The following is a 21,752-nucleotide window of genomic DNA, read 5'->3' on the forward strand; positions in this document are numbered from 1 at the left end:
TGAAGGCCTTGTCCACATGAGAGAGTTTTTTTCTAAAAGAGGGTTTTCTTTTATCTACAGGTTTAGGTACACTGGGCAGGACAGGGCATCCCCACCACTGCGACCGGCCGTTCTTCAGCTTCCTCCCTCGTGATCCGTTGTGTCCATCTAGCTCCGCTCCCCCCACCAACCCCTCAAAGCATTCGGGGTCGATTTGCCCCAGTGCATGGTGAGGGGTGTGGGAGCCGGGCCGGGTCAGGGCCTGCCCAGGCCCCTACTTGGCCCAGCCCCCCAGGGAGCCGCGCGACCGGGCTGAGCAAACAGGCGCGCTTGCCGGCCAGCGCGTGAGCTCGTGCAGGAGGATGCGCGGGAGGGCCCGAGGCCCTGCCTGTGAACCCCTCAGAGTAGACAGCCCCACCCATAGCCAGCCTACCAGAGGCATGACACGGATGGGCACGTGTCGCACCCCGAGGGTCCCCTCAGGCTCTGCAGCTCCCCCACCCACCCAGCACCTCAGAGACGGCCACGCAGACGGAGCCCGTGGTCCCAGGCTCCACGCAGACAGAGCCCCTGGCTCTCGGCTGCGGGGGCCGCCTGTCCCTTTTTTCAGGCTCTGGGGCCCGGGAGCATGGCCACCTCCCCTTGCGGGGTCTGCTCCCTACTGGGGTCTCTGGCGCGCCAGCTGGAGGAGCTCCAGGCCACAGTCCAGAGACTGCGCGCCATCAGGGACTGTGAGCAGGAGATCGACTCCTACTGCCAGGCCCTTCGCCCCCGGGAGGCGGAGGGTAGACCACCATCTCCCTCCAGGACAAGGGAGGACTCCGGGACCACCCGCTCTGTCCAGTCAGGGGCATGGACCAAGGTGGTCAAGGCCCTGCCCTGCCGGAGCTTAGCAACAGGTTCGCACCTCGTGCTGCTCCAGCAGAGCCTGCTGAGTTGCCGGCTCCCGCAGGCAACCCAGGCTCAACTGCAGCTACCGCCCCCGCTCTCCCCAAGACGAAACGTAAGGTGTTTGTTGTGGGAGACTCCATCCTGCGGGGGCAAGCTGCCGCCCCGACCCCTTAGCCTGGGAAGTCTGCTGCTTCCCAGGGGCCCGCATCCGGGGCACTGCAGAGAAGATCCCGCAGCTCCTCCGGCCCACAGACCACTACCCCGTGCTCCTTATTCACGTGGGCACCAATGACCCGGCTCGGAGCGCTCCCAGCCGGGTCGTGAGGCACTACAGGGATTTGGGAGCGGGGCTAAAGGGTCTGGGGGCACAGGAGATGTTCTCATTGACCCTCCCAGTCTCGGGCTATGGGCTGAGGAGGGAGAGGAGGATCCACGTAGTCAACCAAAGACTGCGGCGCTGGTGTCATCGGGAAGGCTTTGGCTTCCATGACCACAGCCCGCTCTTTGGCGAGAGAGGCAGCGAGCTGCTGGGAAGAGATGGCCTCCACCTCTCTCCCCTGGGGAGGAGGCTCTTCTCAGCCAGGCTGGCTGACCTGCTCCACCAGGCTTTAAACTAAGCCCACTGGGGGATGGGGGGACGACTGCCCCTGCTGGCCCGCTGAACGGCCCTTGCAAAGCCAGCGGGCAGAAGCACTTAAGGGAGCCCACCCCTGCCCCAGCCCTGGTACAATCTGTGGGCAAGGCAAGAGCCCCCAAGGGGACACTTGCCTGCCTGTACACTAATGCCAGGAGCTTGGGGAATAAGCAGGAGGAGCTCATCCTCCTGCTCAATGCAAATAATTACAACGTCATAGGGATAACGGAGACCTGGTGGGACTCCACCCATGACTGGACCTCAGGTATAGATGGCTATACCCTGTACAGGAGGGATTGTGCAGACAAAAGGGGTGGGGGTGTAGCTCTCTAAGTTAAGGAAAGCTACATGTCCCTGCAAGCTGATATTGGTGACGAGGGTGGATGACTGGAGACCCTCTGGGTTAAAATCCGTAGGGAACACGGCACAGGGGACACAACGGTGGGAGTCTACTACAGACCTCCCACCCAAAGTCCTGAGCTTGACCAGGAGTTCGCCTGGGAACTGGGTGAGGCCGCTTGCTACAGGACCTTGGTTGTCATGGGTGACTTCAATTCCCCGGACATCTCGTGGGAGGATCACTCAGCAAAATCCGAGCGGTCACAAAGCTTTCTCTCATGCGTGGATGGCCTCTACCTGACTCAAGAAGTCTATGGGCCAACAAGAGGCAAGCGCTGCTCAACCTGGTACTGGCTACTGCGGATGACCTAATCGGTGACCTAGTGGTCGATGGGAAGCTGGGTGACAGCAACCATGAGCTGATCACCTTCACCATCTGCCATAAAGCTGGCAAGTCAGTCAGCAACATGGAAGTCCTTTACTGTCTGAGCCCCCAAGGTCTGGAACAGTCTGCCATCGGAGGTGGTTCAAGCACCTACACTGAACACCTTCAAAAGCGAATTGGATGCTTATCTTGCTGGGATCCTATGACCCCAGCTGACTTCCTGCCCTTGGGACGGGGGCTGGACTCGATGATCTCCCGAGGTCCCTTCCAGCCCTAATGTTTATGAAATCTATGGTTCCCAGAGCCAAGTGGCAAGTTTTTCTAGCAGTGCATTGTGGGAACCTAGTGAAATTCTGGGACTTGGTGGTCATATTAAGAAATTCCCATGTCTCTTTTCCTAGTACTCCCCAAGTTAATTTGGTTTGAGGGAGGCTGCTATTTCCTGGTTACTGTCAGCCAGCAAGAAGGAAGCATGTCTGAGCACTGCAATCCCAGCCATACCTCATTTTGGCAGGATGCTCCAGAGGTGTTGGCTGGGTGCATAGCTGTGCTTAGCTGGGTGGCTTTGGACGTGTTGAGAAAAGGTCCTGATGCAAGTGGATGCTACTAGAGAGTCAGGTGGCAAGAGTTAGCTAGTTACTCCTGTCCAGCCTGGTTTCATTTAGTGGAGTGCAGTTCCGGCCCCGATGGGTGGGTTGCAGTAGCGCTGCTTAAACCAAGGTGACCTGCTGATGCATTAACACTTGACTTTGTGACCTTACAGAACCCAACTTCTGCTTCCTCCATCCTCTCAGCCCTGCCTTTCCGGTGATGCAACCTTCTGCTGCAGGTGGGGCCGTGGCTGGTGCATGAGCTGGCTCTGCCACCTGTGTGATTTGGAAAGCAGCAGTTTCCCCCTGCACAAGGGGAATCCTGCATTGGCCATGGCAGGGTGAGCAGCACTGCATCACACTGGGCTGTGCTCCGAATATAGCATTGGATCATAGATCAGCCATGAACAAAGGGTGGGGCATGTAAGTGAGCTGGATATTGTGTCCCATGTTGAAGGGGATGGAGGGAAGGGCATTAAAACCTTGTGTTGGGGGTATTGTGTGCTTAATGGCTTCACTGAAGTCAAGCCAATATGGCATAGTTAGTGTACTGGCACAGAGTGAAGCTTGCAGGAGCCCCAGGTCCAGGACATGTCATATTCAATCTATGAACGGGACCAAAGTCACCCTTCAGCTTGAGTTACCCACGATAATTCAAGGCAGGCGAGCCATCAGAGATCGACACAACTGTCCTGTGCAGCAGGGGGTTTAGGCCCCTCAGCTTTGTTGTGTGATAAAGCAGTTATTCTTAATGCTGGTAAATCAAAATATTGGTCCCTCTCCCTGGCTGGTTTCTCCTACACCAGCATGTTTTTAAGAGACTGCTGTTTCAAGAGGCTCTAGAACTAGAAACCATTGTCACAGCAGTTAGTTATCTGACACACACGCTGTGAGAAGAACAGAACCCAAACTGGAATATAAAGAATGAGACAGTGATTAAGACTGGTATCCTGTTATGGCCTGAAATGACTGACACAGCTAGGGATGTGTCACTAAATCAGCACTAATGCTTTCAGTATTGAATGAGTCTTAAGCATTGGTCCTGGTCCAGTTGAATCATATATAGGTTTCTCTGTGGGGTGTAGTATCTGAGCCCTTCACAAGTGGTCAGCAGTTTAGCCTCCTATCACTCTTTTGTGGTCAAGTGGGTAATATTATCCATCCTCACCCCTTTTGGCTCAAAGGGATACAGGACCCCAGGTCACAAAGGATGTCACCGGTAAGGGCCAGAATTAACTTCAACCCTACTGAATCCTGCTCTTACCATGAGGCTAGCTCTGATCAGGCATCATCATGCTCTGTGTCGCATTACTGAGGGAGTTCAAACGATTCAATTCTACTCCCACCTCTGCTAGTAAAACATTATGGAGCCTTGCCCAAGGCTACCTCTCAGCAGTCTCTTACTCTGTTTGTGCAGCACCTTGCACCTTGGGGCTTGGATTTGGCACAAGTAATCAGTAGTGATACTAGAGGTAGTTCTGTTCCACTCTTGACAGACTGGATCCGGTGCTGTGAACTAGCTTAGATCCAGTGACATCAGTAGGGCTGTGCCTGATTTACACAAGCAAGGGCCTCTGGCCATAAGCAAGCATTTTATTTGCAGTTCTGATTCTTTCTTCTGCATGCTACAGTCCTATACATTTATCTGGTAGCAGCCTGAGGGTCTTCATGACTCAAACAGAATAAAATAAGGGCGGGGGATATGGGATGGGACAGGAATCCCAGCTCCATGTAACACAGCATAATGTGTCTTGGTGCAATACCATTTGCATTTTTGATTGCAGAGAAATTGCTGTCTTCGTTAAAGGATGCTTACAGACATTAAAAAAACCCCCAAAATTAAAAACATGCTTTACTGGAAGAAGCAGCAGTGTGTTAGTTCAACCTAGCTCCATAGTATCTGTATAGAACAGGCACTTCAGTGTGGCTTTTTGGTGCTTTTATCTAAGTCTGATTCACTCACCTATGAAATAAAAGTGCCAAAAAGACCCCACTAAAGCACCCAATCTATGAAGATATTGGGCGAGCTGGTTCCAACTAACATGATGCCTCTTCTGGGCATATGCTGGGCTCAGCACAGGAGCGTGCTGAGTTTAAAGTAAAGTGTTGGGTGATTTTTTATTTGTTTGTTTTAATGTCTGTAAGCAGCCAAAACGTCTTGTAGCATCCTCTACCATGGGTAATAAAGATGCTTTACAGCCTAACTCTGCCTTTTATTCTGAAGGAATCCAAAGCACAGCACAAAATATTTTCAGGTTTTGGAGAATGGCATGATAACGGTTTTAGCATGAAGCAGTCTTCTCAGTCTGAACTGTAGCATCTTCCTTTCAGCTGCAATGCTGGGATAGAGAAGAATAATTTCAAGCCCTACTTGAAATGTACCACTGCTAATGTGGAAACAAGGCAGCTGTTTCACAGCCATACATCAGCTTTGGGCAGTGAAGAATTGATATGTGATTATTTTTAGTGCATCTTGAATAATTTCTGAGGATTTGTGTCAGAGGTGGCCAAGTACAAGCAGAAAGACCAAGGATGACTTAGAGGTGGTAGCCAGTAACAAATGACATACGAGTTTGCAATGTGCAGTGCCAGCATGTCTAGAACCACTGCTCTGGGATGCATCTGTAGGAGGCCTTGCCTGTGAAACTAGGGAGGAAAGATTGCTTAAAGCATAAACTTGATGTAGTGGAATAACCTGGAATATGCTGTGCAGTTCTGGTTCCCCAATCCCAGATGGGTTTAGAAAAGCTAACATGAAAAGGTGAGCAGAACTGATAGCTGTAGTGGAGGATTTGATGGATGTGCTGTGCCAGGACTACCTATTTGTCCTTGCTCAGTCAGAAATCTTGCTGCCACAAACAGGGGTTCTTGGTAGGGATTGGTTCATAGTGTAGAAAAGAGGAAGGGTGAGTTGACCCTCAACTCATAGAGGAAGGAAACAGTGAGGCCCTGGAATAAGGTGCTGAGTATGGGATCTGCTTCACTGGAGGGCTTCCGGAGCATGAGACGCATCTGTCAGGAATGGCCTAGGACTTGATCCTCCCTCGGCTCAGCAGGCTGTGCTAGATGATCTCCCGGCGTTCCTTTCTATGATCCTCCAATCTCACCTTCAGATCAAAAGTACAAATGGAAGAAGGAAACTCTTTAAGAGAAGGCAGGACAAGGAACCAGTGGCTTGAAGCTAAAACAAATTACACTTATACTGGACCTTAGGAACCAGATCTTCACAGTGAGGGCCGCAAGACCCTTCTACTCAGATCACCTTAAGTTCCCAGGTGATCTCAGTGAAAGCAGTGGGGGTCTGTAGCAGGTTGCCACCATGGCCTCTTCATCATTTCATAGTTTTTAGGGGCTGGAAGGGAACTTACAGAGCATCGGGTCCAGTCCCCCTGCACTTGGACAGGAAAGACCACTGGGATCAGATGACCCCACTCAGCCTTTTGTCCCTCCTCCCCCCCCCAACCCCAAGTGTCTGGCAGCAAGCCTCAGCAATATCCAGTCTTTTAAGCCTGCTGGCCTTTGCTCCCATCTCTGTGCATACCCCAGTAATATAGTCTTTTAACAAAATAAGGCACATAATCAAAGAAACCTTATTATCCTGGACACTGGGAGGGGTCTGCTGTGGCTTCAGCCTTCCCACTGCAGGCTTGCCCACCTCATAGCCCAGAAGTCTCCTGTCTCTGGTGTTTCTCCTCCACACTCCCTCTGGTTTTGCCTGCTGGGGTTTTTGATTCCCAGCAATCCCCTCCCTCATTAGCCGCCGCACAGCTGCAGCCCCTCAGCCAGGCTAGCTGCTTCCTCTTCAGGGGATAAGGCCACTTTGTTACAGGGTCCTCGTGTACATACAGTTATGCATGGGTTTTAGTGCTTTTGTGGTTCGAGGGAATCATGCCAGCACCCTAAATCGGATCTAGCCCCAGTGAAGAGCTGCCATGTCCAGGGTAGGCCATCTAAATGCAGAGTCGAGAGGAAGGGATGCTACAGGTAGGGGGAGGAGATGGAGGGGGGAAGCTGTTTACAAACCCGTCCTTGCCAAGCACTCATTCGGAACGGCACATGTTAACACGGGATCCAGAGGCCCATTGACTCGTGTTTAACTCTGTTTACGAAGCCTGCAAGGAAACAGAAAACGGTGTTTTGTTAGGGGGGTGGAATATAAACATGGAAAAGGCCACGTGGACTTGTCACATTCCCGCAAGAAAGAAAAGCATCTCTGTGATGATGGGAATTGGAACTGGAAAGAAAAGAGATAAAAAGCAGCCCTCCCCCTCCCCCTTCCCAGTCTCTTGCAACCTCCCTCCCATCTCCTCTTGCACATCACGTGGCAGCGGGGAGAGAGGGAACACAAAAAGGCAAGATGCTTTTTTGAATGGGTGCCAAGGTGGATTTAATTAGCTGTATTGAATTCGTTAACTTTTGAACGTCGCATCTGCTGCAAAGCACACGTGAGAAGTTGTGGGTGGTGGCGGCGAGCTGCATCAATCTGCCAAAGGACTCGGCAAAGCAGAAAGATTGACCTACTTTTGTCAGATCTGAAGAGATCGCAGTGTAATGGTCTTCTTGCCTAGACGCTCTGCTGCATTTCTTGGTCTCACTGGGAGCGTTTTCCCTGCTTTTACTCTGTTCCTTAAAAGGAGATTTCCCTCCTGTGATAAAAGGGAGCCATTCAGGAGCCCTACAGTCACATTTCACCTTGCACAGATGCATAGATCTGTGTGTTGTACTATGTCAGCTAGTTTGTATTGAGAAAGGGCTCATCTTGCCGGCTGGCTGTGACTTTCTTCCTTTCCCTGCTGTCACACTATTTTTTAAGCTTTAAGTATTGCCGTACTCTATACTATGGTAGAACCATAACACCTTGTATGGTTAGGTTCCTAATCTTCCTCAGCCCCCCTGGGAAGATGAAGTTTTTGCGAAGTAGCTGGGGATATCCAGGGCTGCTGCACAAGCTTCCTGGGATCACTTGAGGTGCTCCAGCTGGTGATTGGGGCTTTTATTTCAAAGGGTGCTGCTTCTCCAACCAGCTGTGTGGGATCTCTGATGAGCTCCATCTGATCAGAGAAGCAAGGCCCTTTGAAGTAAAAACAGCTTGTCCTCGTTTCGGGAACCCTCTGCAATCTAAGTGGATTCCAACCCTTCCTGAAGATCCACATCTGGCTTCTACTGCAATAGGCCCAAATACTGTACCCATAGAGTAGGGCCTAATAATCCTAGCTCTGCCCCAGCTCTGGATCACGTGTCACTGTTGCAGGATCCCAGCCAGGCTCCAGAGCAACTCTGTGCCCTGCCAGCAGGGGCAGTGCTAGGGGAGGGCTTGGGGGGGGGGGTGGCGCTATGGCCACCCCCAAATTCCCCATAGCCCCCCTTAGCAACCTTTCCCAGTCCATCGCCGCTGCCCGCCCCATGCACAGAAGCACCATTTTAAGTATTAACCGTACAATTTACCCTTTGCTACAGTGTGATCCAGTGATCGAGTCGTTGGGCCAAGTTCCAGAAGAACTGGGTGCATTTATCAGCTCTACCAGTGGCCTACTCTGTTGTCCTGGGGCAAATCTCTCGTCTCTGTGCCTCTGTTTCCCCTTTACTGCCTTGTCTGTTTAGATTGTGAGCTCTTCGGGATGGGGACTTCTGTGTTATGCCTTGGCATGGTGCTGAGCACCAGTCTCGGCTAGGTCTGACTGTAATATAAATAGTAGCTAGTCACAGTTTACCAGAGTATAGGACCTGGCTTCAGTGCAATTTAGATTAGGAAAGAATTATAAACAGCAAAAGCACTGCCCAAAATAATCTCATTGTCTTCCCTTCAGCCCGATTCTCCCGTTGTCTCCTGGGCTATTTTGTATATTACAGTCTGTAATATTCAAAATAAAAAAACATTTGTTTTAATTCCGTAATAGACAAAAGAAAATAAGATTTGGGGGGTATATGTAAAGTTCACTGAGCCCCAGGCCTTTTCCTCCAAGAGCACTTTGTGGATGTTAAAGATCACATCTTCCACATCAAGCAGATGCGATGCCCATTATCGGCAGGTTAGGTTCATGAGGTTTTGAGTAATGGGTGCAGCATTATGCCATGAGCCGGCAGCAACATCCAGCCACCTCGTCTCCTAATGCCGTGCTGTAGTCAAAGCTCCAGCCAAAACGTGGTTAAAATCTATTGGGTGGATTAGAAAAGTTCTCTTGTTGCTTTATGTAGCTTCTTGCCAAATGTACAGTAGTAAAACCCGTTTCTCTTGTGTTAACTTGATTGACCAGATGACCGTGGTGAGGGGGAGCGTGTACATATTTTTTGCGCCTGGGCAGTACATTGGCTGTTTCAGAAATGAGTCTCCTGCTTTGTTGTACTAGCCATAAATGAGAGCACGCTGACTCAACTGCTGATATTTCAGTAGCAGGCCACAGAGAAGGATAACCCGACTGCGAGTATAAGGGTCAGGCTGCTGTAACAAAAATCCTGTGTGCAGTTTGGGTATTAATGGCAGAGGCATTTCTCACGCACAAAGAGTTTCAATACAGAAAAGGGAGTAGTGTGCTGTCCTGGAAAAATATGAGATGTTAAAACACCCCTTGGATTGTGTGTTCACCTCTGGGACCGTGTACCAGCCTGAGGAAGGGTATGATATGAAAGTGCCTGTGGGAGTTTTGTTTGTTTGGCAGCTCTTTCCTGTTTCCTAAAACTCAGTATGTTGCCTGCTCCTCTGAAGTTTCTTCCCCATGGGCAAATCTCTCCCTCTGCTTTCAGGAGCTGCCGGGGAACCAAAATCAGGCCAGAGGGAAAGGAAAGGAAAGGAAAGCGCCATTTCCTTCCTTCCAACTGTGTTGGCTCCGCTGAGTTCCTGCCTGGGGCTGAGACAAGGCAGGCAGCTGTCTTATGAGGATCCTCTGAAGTTCACATTGTCAATATTCCCTTCGGCAGTCTGATTCCTGCAAAGGGAAAAACTGTTGGTTGCGGGAACAGCCAAGAAAACATGGTCATTACCTCGCATATAACTGTGTTGAATAGGCTAGGTATGAGCAACTGTTAATGGCCCCTGTTGTACAGCCTAGTACATGTAAGTCAACCCAATGTCTCCCTCTAATAAAAGGAGTCCAGCTCTTCAGGCCTAGAAACCATTAGTTTTTTGCTTAACTATGGCAATGAGGGCCAAGCTTCTTGTAGTTCTTGGAGGAAAGCTACACAAGGACTGCCCAGCTGGTCCTTTGGGAGATGGCAACACAGAGCCGGGAAACCTGCAAGCAGTTCCTTGATGTAAGGCACTTACCCCATACATGATCTTAGCCCAAAAGCCGAGCTGATTACCTCAACCTCCTGATCAAATTCCAAATGCATTTACAAAGTGGAAAAACTCCTAATGGATTTACATATGGGGGGGGAGGGAGTGGCAGTATTCCCATTTTACACTGTGGCAATCAAGGCACAGAGGTACTTATCTAAGTTGATAGCAGATCAGGGCACTACATGTAAGGTTTCTCTAGTCTCGGTACTCACTGTAACCACTGGGTCATCCCCTTCCTGCTGTTCTTAGCCTTTATACCTGCGTCACCCTCAACACTCCTCCTCAAAGATGGCAACGGGTGGCTTTAAACAAGTGAGGAAGAGCGAGAAACTCCAGGAAAAGAAGTTCTGTCTTCCCTGGAGTTTTGCCCCTGCTTTATCAGAAGCAGAAATGCTTTCTCTTCAGGCCAGGCAGATTACATAAAGCCCTTTAGAAGCAGCATTGCTATCTATGTTAGAGGAAGAGGGACCTTCCTACATTTTTAGGGATGTCTCGAGGTTTTGTGGTTCAGCTTTCAAGCTGGTTGTTGATATTAAAGTGTTTTTTCATTTTGACTTTGTGTGTTGACAAGGCTGTAAAAAAAAAAAAAAAAAAAAAAAACAGCTTTGCCCTGGAAAGGACATCTCACTATCAGGTATGACTAATTGTATTGGGGCAGCAGTAACCGTGATAACGTCCTATTTTTCTCTAGAAGGGCTCCGTTACAAACGGTCTGAGAGTCCCGCCCCGCAGAGTGTTTTCACAGGGGTTTCGTTTATGGTGCAGGCCAGATCATTTGCAAATGTGGGCGAATATGGAAAGCAATGAATATTTCATCTAATGTATGAGACGCGCAGGTTGGAAACAGATTTGATTTGTTTTAGCAGCAGCCTGCGCCCAGCCTTGAACAAGATATTATTCATTGCTCTTCAGGAAAGTGACCTATTCTATGATGCCTGTCACCCAGGAACTGGCTGATTCAGCTTAAGGCAAGCATCCAGGAGGTCTGCGAAAGCCAAGGGCCTGTGTCCTGGCCCGGACAGGCCTGCTGCTTGGAGTGGCTCTAGACTAGTGCTCCTTCTCTTGATCATTTCATGTGCCATGCCCTGTCTTACCGCAGGTGTTCAGTCTTGCCTCTTTTTATACACAGAAGTGTGGGAAAATGGAAAGTGGAGGCAGGACTGGAGTTGTAGAGCAGCTCTGAGGAAGAAGGGAGCTTGGGTGTCTCTTGGGAACTGGAATCCCTCTTTAGGTGAGCCCAGGAATGGGGAGAGAGGGAAGGTCCAGGAAGTGTAAGGAGGGGAAGAATGGGCCTGTGTTTAAGATACTAGCCTGGAGCTTGGACTCGACTCAGTTTCCTGCTGTGCTTCCCACCTTGAGTCAGTCTGTTGGGCACGCATCTTTTTGCACCTCTTAGTTGCATAAGTGTGATGCTATTCTACTCTGCTCAGGTCTCTGGAAATCCTTAAATGTGTCAACTTTTGTAACACGGCCTGACATTAGCTGTAAGACTAAGTAAAGTACAAAATGCAAGAAGGAGGAGGATCCACCCACCTTTTGCCTTAATAGTATTTCAGGGACTTGAGTAGGGTGGGATGGGATCGTATTTAGGCACCTTCTAGGTGGAACAGGATCTGCCTCCGAGTCTCTTTAGTTCCATATCTATAACATGGGGGTGGCAATGATCATATGCTGCTATGACTGCTGCTCTTAAACTCGGACAACAACACTTTTATATCTATAAAGTCAGGTTCTCCGAAGTCGATCTAGATAGAAATTTCTGACAAGAACAAAGTACTGTTGTTTTTGTTCCCCCTCCCCTCAAAAGTAGCCAGACTCTTTTGGCGGAAATTTTTCTCCAGAATTTAGCTTGAGGCAGCTGGCTGCCATGGAAAATTTCTGCCCAAATAGTTAAACGTTTGGTTGAAGTTTATAAAAAATCTGAACATTGGGTTTGACAATGGGAAGTCTTGGGCAATTTTAAATAATAGGTGGTGTTATATTAAAGGTTGCAGAAGTGGCTGGAACAATGACAATAGAGGCAGCATAAATCCCGTAATGAGGACATTTTTGTACAGGCCATTCCTTGGGAGCCTTCTTACGGGCACTGTCTTCCCTGGTCTCACTTTACTCCCACACAGTCTCCCAAATGCTGCAGCATCTCATCCACTTTCCCTTGTGCCCTCTGCATTATATCAACCCTATTTGATTTCACCTTTAGGGCTCTTTGCATCCTTTCCCTGCCTTCTTATCACAACCTCAGGCTACTCCAAAACATGAAGTACAATACTTAGCTCTATAGACTATCATAATGCTACAGATGGGGGAACTGAGGCACTGCGCCCCAGGCCTTTTCATAGTTTCTAGGGTTGGAAGGGACCTGAGTAGATCATCAAGTCCAACCCCCTGCCATGGCAGGAAAGAGTACTGGGGTCAAACGACCCCAGCTAGGTGTGCATCCAGCCTCCTCTTAAAGACCCTCAGGGTAGGAGCTAGCATCACTTCTCTTGGAAGCTGGTTCCAGACCCTAGCCACCCTGACAGTGAAGTAGTGCCTCCTGATGTCTAGTCTGAATCTACCCTCTGCCAGCTTGTGACCGTTATTCCTGGTCACTCTTGGTAGTGCTCAGGGGAACAGGGACTTCCCCAATGCCTGCTGGTCCCCTCTGACTAGTTTATAACAGGCCACTAGATCCCCCCTCAGCCTTCTCTTGTGGAGGCTGAACAGGTTCAGGTCCTGTCACCTCTCCCTGCCCTGCTGCCCCCGATCATGCGGGTGGCCTCCTCTGGACCCTCTCCATGTTGTCCACATCCCTCCTGAAGTGCGGCACCCAGAACTGGACGCAGTACTCCAACTGCGGCCTGACCAGTGCCGCATAGAGGGGGAGGATCACCTCCCTTGACCTGCTCGAGATGCATCTGTGGATGCATGACAAGGTGCGGTTGGCCTTCCTGACTGCCTCCCCACACTGCCGGCCCATGTTCATCTTGGAGTCAGTGATGACTCCAAGATCCTTTTCCGCCTCTGTACTGATGAGAAGGGAGTCCCCAACCTGTAGGTATGGTGCCGGTTGTTCCTCCCCAGGTGCAGCACCTTGCACTTGTCAGTGTTGAATAGACTGTTTCAATAGACTGCAAGCAGATCAGTTTAAAAGACCTATCCCTTCCATCTCCCAGGCCTCAGCACTATCCATTACAGCCCATTTCCTCTCCCCAAGAACTAATGGTAGAGCATGCCAGCTGTATATAAAGTTTGTAATGGTGCATCATACTTGTGTTCTGTGCAGGTTTGCTCTTGCTTAACAAGGGCCTTTTGGGGGTATATAAATGAAGGTATGAATAGAGTTCAAGTTACAGAAGCTCTGCCTTGCATGGATATGAGTTGTCTAGCATGTAGACCTTGTGTTCGTTTAGTTTAGGCCTCTTGGGAAGAGGTTTGAGGTAACCTGTAGTAAGTCTTACTTCGGAGTGTCTCCATGGGGGTTTTTGCTGGTACAGCTTGTAAACTTTTCCTCTGCAGAAAAGGCCTTAACTGTGTAGCTCCTTCACCAGGCAGGACTAGTATTTCTGATTTTTCTTGCTCAATTCTCTGCACATGAGGGCTTTGCTTAGAAACCCTAGAGCAGTAGTCCTTGGCCTTTGCTGACCCCTGGGCAGCAATAGAGCCAAGCCAGTAAGTGGCTGCGGGCAACATCAGCCTATCCTCTCGCTGTCCTCCTCACTTTTAATTGTTTAATTTCAAAAGCAACACCTGAGTGTCCTGTGGACAACCTGTGGCTTGCAAACCCTGGGTTTGGAACCCACCGTCCTAGTCCTTTTTTGCTAGAGGTCATTGCTTCCCCCTTGGAGGGTAGTAGTGGCCTGCTAAAGGTTTGCTGGGGAAGGCTGACCTAAGTTGCAAATGCCCAGCCTTCACAATATAGGGGCTAGAGAACCTTTGGGTAAGGGTCTGCCTTCTCCCAAAACAGAGAGGCCAGTCTACGAGAGGCATGACACGGATGGGCACGCGCCGCACCCCGAGGGTTCCCTCGGGGTCTGCGGCCCCCCCCATCGGGCACCTCAGAGACGGCCACCCAGGTGGAGCCCATGGTCCCGGGCTCCATGCAGACGGAGCCCCTGGCTCTTGGCTGCGGGGGCTGCCTGTCCCTTTTTCAGGCTCTGGGGCCAGGGAGCATGGCCCCCTCCCCTTGCGGGGTCTGCTCCCTACTGGGGTCGCTGGCGCACCAGCTGGAGGAGCTCCAGGCCACCAGAGACTGCGTGCCATCAGGGACTGCGAGCAGGAGATCGACTCCTACTGTCAGGCCCTTCTCCCCCGGGAGCCGCAGGGGAGAGCTCCGTCTCCCTCCGCGACTAAGGAGGACTCTCGGACCTCCCGCTCTGCCCAGTCAGGGGCATGGACCAAGGTGGTCAAGGGCCCCAAGGCCTGCCGCACCTCGCCGGAGGTTAGCAACAGGTTCGCACCTCTTGCAGCCCCGGCAGAGCCTGCTCAGTTCCCGGCTCCCGCAGGCAACCCAGGCTCAACCGCGGCTACTGGCCCCGCTCTCCCCAAGATGAAGCGAAAGGTGTTTGTTGTGGGAGACTCCATCCTGCGGGGCACTGAGGGGGCAATCTGCTGCCCCGACCCCTTAGCCCGGGAAGTCTGCTGCTTCCCGGGGGCCCACATCCGAGACAATGCGGAGAGGATCCCACAGCTCCTCCGGCCCACAGACCACTACCCCATGCTCCTTATTCACGTGGGCACCAATGACACGGCTCGGAGCACCCCCAGCCAGGTCATAAGGCGCTACAGGGATTTGGGAGCGGGGTTTAGGGGGTCTGGGAGCTCAGGTGGTGTTTTCGTCCATCCTCCCAGTCTCGAGCTACGGGCTGAGCAGAGAGAGGAGGATCCACGCAGTCAACCAAAGACTGCGGCGCTGGTGTCATCGGGAAGGCTTTGGCTTCCATGACCACAGCCTGCTCTTTGGCGAGAGAGGCAGCGAGCTGCTGGGAAGAGATGGCCTCCACCTCTCTCCCCTGGGGAGGAGGCTCTTCTCAGCCAGGCTGGCTGACCTGCTCCACCGGGCTTTAAACTAAGCCCGCTGGGGGATGGGGGGACGACTGCCACTGCTGGCCTGCTGAGTGACCCTTGCAAAGCCAGCAGGCCAAGGCACTTAAGGGAGCCCACCCCTGCCCCAGCCCTGGCACAATCTGTGGGCAAGGCAAGAGCCCCTAAGGGCACACTTGCCTGCCTGTACACTAATGCCAGGAGCCTGGGCAACAAGCAGGACGAGCTCGTCCTCCTGCTCAGTGCAAAGAAATATGACATCACTGGGATAACGGAGACCTGTGGGACTCCACCCATGACTGGACCACGGGTATAGAGGGCTGTATCCTGTACAGGAGGGATCGTGTTGACAAAAGGGGCGGGGGTGTAGCTCTCTATGTGAAGGAAAGCTACGTGTTCCTGCAAGCTGATGTTGGCGACTGGCATGGACAGCTAGAGACCCTCTGGGTAAAAATTCGTGGGGAATACGGCACAGGGGACACAACGGTGGGAGTCTACTACAGACCTCCCACTCAAAGTCCCGAGCTTGACCAGGAGTTCGCCCAGGAACTGACTGAAGCCGCTTGCTCCAGGACCTTCCTTGTCATGGGTGACTTCAATTACCCGGACATCTCGTGGGAAGATCACTCGGCAAAATCCGAGTGGTCGCAAAGCTTTCTCTCATGCGTGGATGGCCTCTACCTGACTCAAGAAGTCTGTGGGCCAATGAGAGGCAAAGCGCTGCTCGACCTGGAACTGGCTACGGGGGACAACCTAATCGGCGACCTAGTGATCGATGGGAAGCTGGGTGACAGCGACCACGAGCTGATCACCTTCACCATCCACCGTAAAGCTGGCAAGTCAGTCAGCAACACAGAAGTCCTTGACTTCAGAAAAGCCAACTTTGACAAGCTCAAGAGGCTTGTCGGTCAGGCCCTCAGGGACCGTGACCCCAGGGAGATGGGAGTTCAAGAAGAGTGGTTGCTTCTCAAGGAAGCGATCCTCAGTGCACAAGCTAAATCTATCCCAACACGGAGGAAAGGCAGCAAGAAGGCACAGCAGCCCCCCTGGCTCTCCAGGGACCTAGCGGACCTCCTGTGGCTAAAAAGGAAAGCCTACAAAGGATGGAGGACGGGATTCACCTGCAAGGAGGATTACTCCGCGCTGGTCCGGTCCTGCAGGGAGCAAACCAGGAAAGCCAAGGCTGCAACTGAACTCCAACTAGCTTCAGGCATCAAGGACAACAAAAAGACCTTTTTCAGATATGTGGGGAGCCGGAGGAAAAGCAAGGGCAATGTTGGACCCCTGCGAAACCAGATGGGGCAACTGACAACTGACGCCCAGGAAAAAGCCAACCTATTAAATAGGTACTTTGCGTCAGTCTTTCATCAGTCACACGGGATGCCCATGCCTGCTATGGGACAGGGAGATCCGGGTGATGGGGATCCCTTACCCTCCATAAATGCTGACCTCGTGAAGGAACACCTTGAGAAGCTGGATACCTTCAAGTCAGCTGGCCCTGACAATCTGCACCCCAGGGTACTCAAGGAGCTGGCGAGCGTCATAGCCCAGCCCCTGGCATGGATCTTTGAAAACTCCTGGCGCTCTGGTGTAGTGCCCGAAGACTGGAAGAAGGCCAATGTGGTGCCGATCTTCAAGAAAGGGAGGAGAGTGGATCCGGCTAACTACAGGCCCATTAGCCTGACTTCTATCCTGGGGAAGATCCTAGAAAAGTTTATTAAGGAGGCCATCCTTGAGGGACTGGCCCAGGCTAACATCCTAAGGGACAGCCAGCACGGGTTTGTTGCGGGTAGGTCTTGTTTGACCAATCTCATTTCCTTCTATGACCAGGTGACCTATCACCTGGACAAGGGAGAAGAGGTTGATGTCATATATCTTGACTTCAAAAAAGCTTTTGATCTGGTATCCCATGATCACCTCTTGGCCAAACTGGCCAGTTGTGGCCTTGGCTCCACCACGATCCGCTGGCTGGGAAATTGGCTCCGTGGTCAGACCCAGAGGGTTGTAATTGATGGCAGTCACTCATCGTGGTGCCCTGTGACCAGTGGGGTCCCTCAAGGCTCTGTCCTGGGACCCGTACTGTTCAACATCTTCATTAATGATGTGGACACTGGAGTCAGGAGTGGACTGGCCAAGTTCGCCAATGACACCAAACTTTGGGGCAAAGCATCCACACCAGAAGATAGGCGGGTGATCCAGGCTGACCTGGACAGGCTCAATAAATGGGCAGATGAGAACCTCATGGTGTTTAACACTGATAAATGCAAGGTTCTCCACCTTGGGAGGAAAAACCTGCAGCACCCTTATAGGCTCGGCAGTGCTACATTGGTTAGCACTACAGAAGAAAGAGACTTGGGGGTCATCATTGACCGCAAGATGAACATGAGCCTCCAATGCGATGCTGCGGCAAGTAAAGCGACCAAAACGCTGGCTTGCATCCATAGATACTTCTCGAGCAAATCCCGGGACATCATTCTCCCCTTGTACTCGGCCTTGGTGAGGCCGCAGCTGGAGTGCTGCGTCCAGTTTTGGGCTCCACAATTCAAAAAGGATGTGGAGAAGCTTGAGAGAGTCCAGAGGAGAGCCACGTGCATGGTCAGAGGTCAGGAAAACAGATCTTACGATGACAGGCTGAAAGCCATGGGACTCTTTAGCCTGGAAAAGTGCAGGGTCAGGAGTGATCTGATGGCCACCTATAAGTTTATCAGGGGTGAACACCAGGATCTGGGGGAACGTCTGTTCACCAGAGCGCCCCAAGGGATGACGAGGTCGAACGGTCACAAACTCCTGCAAGACCGTTTGAGGCTGGACATAAGGAAGAATTTCTTTACTGTCCGAGCCCCCAAGGTCTGGAACAGTCTGCCAGCGGAGGTGGTTCAAACACCTACATTGAACACCTTCAAGAGTAAATTGGATGCTTATCTTGCTGGGATCCTATGACCGCAGCTGACTTCCTGCCCTTTGGGCAGGGGGCTGAACTCGATGATCTCCCGAGGTCCCTTCCAGCCCTGATGTCTTTGAAATCTATGAAATCTATTCCTCATTTCTGAAGCCCGGCTGCCGAATCAGAAAGCCCAATTCAGGACCTTCATCCGAGTCTCGTCATTCTACTCGGTCTGTGCTGATTTACAGCTCGGTGTGTTTGGGTCACCAGAAAAACAGAAGTGCTCACAGTAATTTGCCAGGGGTCCATGAAGGAGGCAGTGCCAGCCTTCAGGGCAGGTTGTGTTCCCATTGTAAATCCACTGTGCAACAAGATATTCTCACACCTTCCTTGCTGTACTGTTTGAAAGTCCCTGCCTCCTTCCCCCCCTTTTCTTTGGCTAAGGGAATTCACAGTGCCCAGAGAAATTTGCACCTAATTCCCTTAGGCCTCTGAAATGCCCAGACTAAAAGCAAGGTTAAAAAAAGAAGCCACCCTAAAACTGAATACTATGAAAACGAAGCAGTGTGAACCTTGGGATTGCTCCGTCCTCTGCGCACCCCATTCTGTCCTTCTGCAGCCCACGTGCTTGCTGTGTGATGTCGCACACCATCGGTGGTGCCGTAACAGGGACAAAATCAGTCAGTGTTCGGTTTTGAGTAACTGCCTTTGCCCCTGCCGTGTACAGTCCAGTGCACCAAGGGAAGGAGATGAGGGGAGTTTGGTGTGAATTATTTTCTAAAAATGACGAGGGCTGTGCGAAGTCTGTCCTTGTTTTGACTCCAAAAGGCTGTTTCACATAAGGCCTCCACAGATTTTTCCTGAACAGTCTTCTTTTCACGTTTTCCATGGACTGTGCTCTGTTTCAGACTGATCTAGTGAGTTAACATATTGTAGCTGCTGCTGCTTGGGTAATTATTTGCCCCGATTCTACTCTACTCTTTTCTACACAGTCTTGATTGCTTCCCAGACAAAAAACTTCCTTCATCTCCTATAGGCAGTGTTTTAAAGTATCACCAAGAGGGGCAGGGGAAAAACAACATTTCCAAATATATTTTTTCCAAATGCACATGAAGGCCTGATCTACAGCCCTTTTGTACTGAATAAGCTATTTTGGTCAGGGCTGTGTGTAGGGTTTCTCCCCCCGCCGCTTTCTATGGTTAGGTTGGCAAAACCCTTAACGTGGACGCAGTTGCACAAATTTAGGCAAATGCAAGTTATTGGGCTCCATATTGGGAGTCACTGGGTGAGATTCTGCTTCCTGTGTTGTATAGGAGTTCATGCACAATAATCTAACGATCCCTTCTGGTCTTAAAAATCTATGAATACACTGTATAAAGGCATCCGCTTGTTCACACTAAGGTACTACCTTAACTATGTTAAATCAAAGAGTTAGTCATAGAAAAACAATATGTACACTAGCCCTTAGAATTGTCCAAGGCCTGTGAACATGTCTGGGGCTCACGTCTGTCAACATGTAAACTAGTATTTTAAAACATAGCTTCATAGTTGGTAGGGTCAGAAGGGACCTGAGCAGATCATCAAGTCTGACCCCCTGCCATGGCAGGAAAGAGCACCAGGGTCAGACGACCCCGGCTAGGTGATTATCTAGCCTCCTTGTGAAGACCCCCAGGGTAGGAGCGAGCCAAATTCTTCTAGCGTGCATCTAGTTTAACGCTTTCTAAAAACACGTGAGCTGGCTCTCAACGAAGAGCCTTGGCACTGTCACGGTATGGCCTGAAAGGAGAAACACGGTTCATGCTCAGTGCTACAAAGCTGTCTCCTTCAGCGCACTGAAGCAAAGAGGTTAGTCCCGATACATACCTTCAAATCCCAGCTTTGCTACTACCCTGCTGCATGGCTGGGGGCAAATCACCAACCCCCCTTTCCCATTCTCTGCTCTGCCCCCCCCACTTGAGCTCATGTGGCAATCGGTTCGTTGTTGACACGGACACTTTTAAGGGGAACAACTTTGCAAGGCTTAAAAATATCATGTCAGTTTCCATCCTCTTAGTTGTGACTGTTGGTCATTTCCTGTCTCTCTTGGCCGCATAATCACATTATTTTGACTGGGATGAAATATGTTGCTCAAGCATCTTTTGTAGAAGCAGGGCTCGGGAAATGGGAGAGGACCTGCTGCCTGCACTGCAGCGGGGATTCTGCTTTGCTCTTACTCTCTCCATCTGTTCTTTTTTTGGCAGCGTAGAGCATTGGGCTCGCATTTTTGGAAATGCTTCAGTCCCTTGGGAGGAAGGTTCAGAGCTTAGGTTCTTTTATCACTTAGGCAATTCCAAAACCTATTACCCTCAGCTTTTAATGGCACTTGTGGAGAGGGGAAGGGGAAAAAATGAGGAACAAGGGATCCCATCTGCACTGCAGATGGACTTATCTGAGGGATTGATTTCCACGCCCCAGCACTGCCCCCAGTAGTAGTAGTGATGACCTTTCCAGCAGTCTCTTACCTTACTTACCCTGAGGAGCTTGCAGTGTGAGAGCAGACAGAGGGAAAGGGAAGGGGAACAAGAAACAGAGTTTTAATATTTCTTTTGCTGTCAGTGGCATGGCTGCTTACAATTGGGCCCTGGTCATGGGTGTCATACGCAGGTCTTTTTCTCCATCCAACTGGCCATTCCATATGCTCCATTTCCATATGCTCTCCATGCAGTTCTCCTACTTTTTTCTGAAGCCCCTAGCATCAGCTGAAGCTTGGAGATAGGAAGCTAGCCTAGACAATTCAACTGTGGTGTTGGCCTTTGCCTGTGTCTTCTTTTTGCATGGGAATGACACCTTACCTCCAGAAAAAACTGGATATTTCCCATGAGAGGAGAGGTCTCTTTCAGTAGAACATGGCTTAAGCCTTGTTTGATAAAAGGCCTGCTCTCATCCTGAGGCAGGGGTGGGCAATTATTTCAGGCGGAGGGCCACTTACTGAGTTTCAGCAAGCCGAGGGCCACATGATAGGCAGCCAGGGCAGATAAATATTAATTTTCTAAATTTTTTAGGGGCCCCGCAAGCCGGATAGAATGGCCTGGCGGGCCGCATCTGCCCCCGTGCCACATTTTGCCCACCCCTGTCCTAAGGGGATCAGTGGAAAATCTTGCAAAGGGAAAAAGATTGAATGTTGAAAAAGTAATGTGAGGAACTTAAGTTGTGCCAAACACCAGAAGTTACACAGGGAAACGACTTTCTACTGCACTTTGCAGTGGGGTCGTAATAGTTCATGTTTGGGAAGTGCAAAGATTTTATAATACGGTGCAAAGATTATGCTATGCAATGGAAAGTCCAAAGCATTAACACAAGCATTCCTATCAGGCCTGGCACTGGAGAGGAAGTTAGTTTCTGTGTAACCATGTGTATCATATTAAACCAATTACTACGTATTAGAAAAAATGTAGTTTTCAGATACAAGAGCTGTGGTAAAATTAGTCAGTTTAAAAACTGCATAATGTCCAAGACATTCCAGTTCTTGACAGAGCACCTTTGATATTACAGGGGGGGTTTTTTAAAGGAAGGTCCTTGAAAAATGTTTTTTTTTTCCTTTTGGTCTATTAATATTGATAAGGTTCTTTTCAGCAAATGAGGATCTGATTCTACTCAACTTGCTGTCAAATGTGTGATGTCAATACCTTGGAAACCAGTGAAAAATTTGTTTCGACTAACTTCATTTAATATTAAGGATCTTATCTGCTGCTTATGATAGTTGTTGGGCCACA

General features: G+C 50.5%; 1 long non-coding RNA gene across 5 annotated transcripts in view; it reads left to right on the forward strand.

Moving 5' to 3' along the window:
- The window catches only part of LOC149869631 (uncharacterized), a 220,623-nt gene that overhangs the window by 190,101 nt on the left and 8,770 nt on the right, over positions 1-21,752 (forward strand). The gene's annotated exons all lie outside the window — the stretch shown is intronic.

Source organism: Crocodylus siamensis, chromosome 3, assembly GCF_052110815.1.
Source record: "Crocodylus siamensis isolate JL-2025a chromosome 3, ASM5211081v1, whole genome shotgun sequence".
Classification (NCBI taxonomy): Eukaryota; Metazoa; Chordata; order Crocodylia; family Crocodylidae; genus Crocodylus; species Crocodylus siamensis.